We start from the raw sequence: 5,000 nt of genomic DNA on the forward strand, positions 1-5,000 counted from the left end.
GGCTCGAAAAGTCGAAAAAATGACTAAGTCCAACTTGGTCTACCAGTGGTAGGCTCGAAAAGTCGAAAAAATGACTAAGTCCAACTTGGTCTACCAGTGGTAGGCTCGAAAAGTTGAAAAAATGACTAAGTCCAACTTGGTCTACCAGTGGTAACTCTGAAAAGTCGAAAAAATGACTAAGTCCAACTTGGTCTACCAGTGGTAGCTCTGAAAAGTCGAAAAAATGACTAAGTCCAACTTGGTCTACCAGTGGTAGCTCTGAAAAGTCGAAAAAATGACTAAGTCCAACTTGGTCTACCAGTGGTAGGCTCGAAAAGTTGAAAAAATAACTAAGTCCAACTTGGTCTACCAGTGGTAGCTCTGAAAAGTCGAAAAAATGACTAAGTCCAACTTGGTCTACCAGTGGTAGGCTCGAAAAGTCGAAAAAATGACTGTCCAACTTGGTCTACCAGTGGTAGGCTCGAAAAGTTGAAAAAATGACTAAGTCCCATTTGGTCTACCAGTGGTAGCTCTGAAAAGTCGAAAAAATGACTAAGTCCAACTTGGTCTACCAGTGGTAGGCTCGAAAAGTTGAAAAAATGACTAAGTCCAACTTGGTCTACCAGTGGTAGCTCTGAAAAGTCGAAAAAATGACTAAGTCCAACTTGGTCTACCAGTGGTAGGCTCGAAAAGTTGAAAAAATAACTAAGTCCAACTTGGTCTACCAGTGGTAGCTCTGAAAAGTCGAAAAAATGACTAAGTCCAACTTGGTCTACCAGTGGTAGGCCCGAAAAAGCTGAAAAAATGACTAAGTCCAACTTGGTCTACCAGTGGTAGGCTCGAAAAGTTGAAAAAATGACTAAGTCCCATTTGGTCTACCAGTGGTAGCTCTGAAAAGTCGAAAAAATGACTAAGTCCAACTTGGTCTACCAGTGGTAGGCTCGAAAAGTCGAAAAAATGACTAAGTCCAACTTGGTCTACCAGTGGTAGGCTCGAAAAGTTGAAAAAATGACTAAGTCCAACTTGGTCTACCAGTGGTAGGCCCGAAAAAGCTGAAAAAATGACTAAGTCCCACTCGGTCTACCAGTGGTAGGTCGAAAAAGTGCGAAATTTTTCTAAGTCCCCACTTTTGGTCTACCATTTCACGCCAAAAACTAGTGAGGGTGGCGAGCTCCAGGATTTCTGACCCCCTTCGCCCGACTCCCTTGCCCGACGAAGGTGCACTCCGGTCGGCCTCGGAGCGAGTTCGCCCGCGCTCTGGAGGATTTTTCGTCGGGGGGTTTTTCAAAGGGGTGCCGTCGGACTGTTGAGGAGAGTGGCAATGACTAGGGGTCCAAGCACTGGAGATGATTCTCCATTCATTTCTAAGCATGGCAGAGCTTAAATAAAGCCCCAATAATGGTTCCAAAGTGGATTTTTGGACACTATAACACGGACCCGATCCTACCCGACCAAGAAGCTCCGCAGGTCGGCCTCCGTCCCGCCCCCCGCCCCCCAGGCGGTACGGAGGAAAAACCAAACTTCCAGAGACGGTTCCAGGGGGGGTATCTCTTTCATTATTTTGACCCGATCGAATGGACTACCGAGCCCGCCTGGGTAGGCAACCGCGCGGCCCTCCGTGGCCACTGTGCGCGGTGCGTTCCTACCCGACCCAGCGGGTTAGCCTCCAGGGGGGTCCTCCGTCAGGGGGAGGACCTTTCCGAACCTATCCGAGGGAGTCGTAGACGGCCCGTCTATATCTCAATCTGCCCTACACGATAACCGGTCGGCCCGGAGCCGTCGGACTCGGATGCCTCGGTGGTCCTCGCGTCCAACCGAGCTCCAGCACCCGGCTTCAAAAAGCTCCGGACCCCCGGTTTCGGAACGAGCGTTTCCTTGTTATCCCCGAAGCAAGCGGGAACTCGCGCAGCGGAGTTGCCACACTAATTTCCACTGGGAGCAATGAGGGGTGAGCTCGGACGAGCCTCTCCGCCCGTCCCCCCCTCCCCGGGGGGTCCTTCGGACGGTACGGGGCCGATCCCTCTCCCCTCTAAGAACCAATGGTTTTTTCTGTGACAAAAACCACTCGCAGCAACCTGGTTGATCCTGCCAGTAACATATGCTTGTCTCAAAGATTAAGCCATGCAGGTCTAAGTGCACACGGAAGGTACAGTGAAACTGCGAATGGCTCATTAAATCAGTTATGGTTCCTTTGATCGCTCCACACGTTACTCGGATAACTGTGGTAATTCCAGAGCTAATACATGCAAACGAGCGCTGACCGGTCCTCTCTCGGGGGGGCCGGGATGCGTGCATTTATCAGACCCAAAACCCACCCGGGGGGACCCGCGAGGGTTTCCCCCGGCCCTTTGGTGACTCTAGATAACCTCGGGTCGATCGCGCGCCCACCGCGGCGGCGACGTCTCATTCGAATGTCTGCCCTATCAGCTGTCGATGGTAGCATAGGGGGCTACCATGGTGACCACGGGTAACGGGGAATCAGGGTTCGATTCCGGAGAGGGAGCCTGAGAAATGGCTACCACATCCAAGGAAGGCAGCAGGCGCGCAAATTACCCATTACCGACACGGTGAGGTAGTGACGAAAAATAACGATGCAGGTCTCTTTCGAGGCCCTGTAATCGGAATGAACGTATCCTAAACACATGGGTGAGGACCCATTGGAGGGCAAGTCTGGTGCCAGCAGCCGCGGTAATTCCAGCTCCAATAGCGTATATTAAATTTGCTGCAGTTAAAAAGCTCGTAGTTGGACTTCGGGAGTGGGCTGGCGGTCCGCCGCGAGGCGAGCTACCGCCTGTCCCAGACCCTGCCTCCCGGCGCCCCCCGGATGCCCTTGGTTGGGTGTCCGGTCCTCAGGGGTCCGGAGCGTTTACTTTGAAAAAATCAGAGTGTTCAAAGCGGGCACCAAACTCGCCTGAATGCCTGAGCTAGGAATAATGGAATAGGACTCCGGTTCTATTTTGTGGGTTTCCTGAACCAGGGCCATGATTAAGAGGGACGGCCGGGGGCATTCGTATTGCGCCGCTAGAGGTGAAATTCTTGGACCGGCGCAAGACGGACGAAAGCGAAAGCATTTGCCAAGAATGTTTTCATTAATCAAGAACGAAAGTCGGAGGTTCGAAGACGATCAGATACCGTCGTAGTTCCGACCGTAAACTATGCCGACCCGCGATCCGGCGGCGTTATTCCCATGACCCGCCGGGCAGCGTGCGGGGAAACCAGAGTCTTTGGGTTCCGGGGGGAGTATGGTTGCAAAACTGAAACTTAAAGGAATTGACGGAAGGGCACCACCAGGAGTGGAGCCTGCGGCTTAATTTGACTCAACACGGGGAACCTCACCCGGCCCGGACACGGAAAGGATTGACAGACTGATGGCTCTTTCTCGATTCTGTGGGTGGTGGTGCATGGCCGTTCTTAGTTGGTGGAGTGATTTGTCTGGTTAATTCCGATAACGAACGAGATTCCTTCGTGCTAAATAGTTACGCGGCCCCCCGCGGTCGCGGTTAACTTCTTAGAGGGACCAGTGGCGTATAGCCACGCGAGATGGAGCAATAACAGGTCTGTGATGCCCTTAGATGTCCGGGGCTGCACGCGCGCCACAATGGCCGGGCCAGCGTGTGCCTACCCTACGCCGAGAGGCGCGGGTAATCCGCTTAAACCCGTTCGTGACGGGGATTGGGGATTGCAATTATTCCCCATGAACGAGGAATTCCCAGTAAGTGCGGGTCATCAGCTCGCGCTGATTAAGTCCCTGCCCTTTGTACACACCGCCCGTCGCTACTACCGATTGGATGGTTATGTGAGGTCCTCGGATCGGCCACGCCGGGGCTCCTTCGCGGGGCCTTGGTGCTGTGCTGAAAAGTCGATCGAACTTGATCATCTAGAGGAAGTAAAAGTCGTAACAAGGTTTCCGTAGGTGAACCTGCGGAAGGATCATTACCGGGACTTGGGTTGGTAGTGTCTCCCAGTAGGCGCGACTCCCATTTCCACAAACAAAAAATGTTCAAGCCACGGCCCGACGTTGGGAACTACAGGGATTCCCTTCGGCCTTTTAATGACTTGATCGAAAAACGGTGTCCTGAGCAAAAAACGTGTTTTACGGCCAAAGGGAGACGGGTACCTGGCCCCCGAAGTCCGTCTGCGGGGTTTCTTACTCCGGAGGCGGCTCGGCGGCGCGGTTTGATGACCCCGAGTTCGCTTAGGCGTTCCGGGGCGCCCGTACCCGCGGCTGCCGTAAAACATTATTTCAAACCGTCACTTTTTGTGTCTGTTGGTTACATGGCTTCGAAACAAAAACAACCATAAAGAGTACAACTCTTAGCGGTGGATCACTTGGCTCGTGCGTCGATGAAGAACGCAGCCAGCTGCGAGAACTAATGTGAATTGCAGGACACATTGATCATCGACACTTTGAACGCACATTGCGGCCCCGGGTCAATCCCGGGGCCACGCCTGTCTGAGGGTCGCTATTCCAATCTATCGGACCTTTTCGTTCCGTCTCCCTCTTCCCTCCGGGGAAGAGTTAAGAGACGGTTCGAGGGGACCGCGGCTGGAGGTTCGCAGGTGCCCGATCCGAGGCGCCTTCGTCTTCCTAAAAGCAGACTCGGTCAGGTTCCCTTCTCGTTCGGGACTCGACAAAAGCCGCTCGACGGGCTTGATCGCGGGGGAAAAGACTTTCGTCCACCCCTCTCGCCTTCGTCTCCGTTGCCCAGCGATGGGTCTCGGAGGCCGGCTTTCCACACACCGTCCTCTACCGTTCCTCGTTCCGGCAAGGGGAGAGGTGGCGGCGATCCGTGGAGAGACGTCGTAGCGACGGCTGCCGGTGGGTTTTACCCTCTCTGGCTGCCCGTTACGCGCGCCGTCTCTCCGTCGGCGGATCTCCGTCCTCCCTCTCCTTTTCGTTCGGGCCGAGAGCGCGGCAAAAGAGAGGTTGGTAGGATAGCTCCGGTAGAAGGCGAAGAGGGGGGCTTAAGTTTTTTTCTTCCCGTTTTCATCCTTCGTCCTCCGGCCGAATCGAACCTCCC

General features: G+C 53.7%; 2 non-coding genes across 2 annotated transcripts; both read left to right on the plus strand.

Moving 5' to 3' along the window:
- Positions 1 to 2,051: 2,051 nt before the first annotated feature.
- LOC125788561 (18S ribosomal RNA) lies at positions 2,052 to 3,915 on the plus strand. The gene has a single exon (XR_007429621.1). It is a non-coding gene; the product is annotated as an 18S ribosomal RNA (ribosomal RNA).
- Positions 3,916 to 4,288: 373 nt separating this feature from the next.
- On the plus strand, positions 4,289 to 4,442 carry LOC125788558 (5.8S ribosomal RNA). Its single transcript, XR_007429618.1, has one exon. It is a non-coding gene; the product is annotated as a 5.8S ribosomal RNA (ribosomal RNA).
- The last annotated feature ends 558 nt before the right edge of the window (positions 4,443 to 5,000 follow it).

Source organism: Astyanax mexicanus, unplaced genomic scaffold (genome assembly GCF_023375975.1).
Source record: "Astyanax mexicanus isolate ESR-SI-001 unplaced genomic scaffold, AstMex3_surface scaffold_104, whole genome shotgun sequence".
In the NCBI taxonomy this organism is placed as follows: Eukaryota; Metazoa; Chordata; class Actinopteri; order Characiformes; family Acestrorhamphidae; genus Astyanax; species Astyanax mexicanus.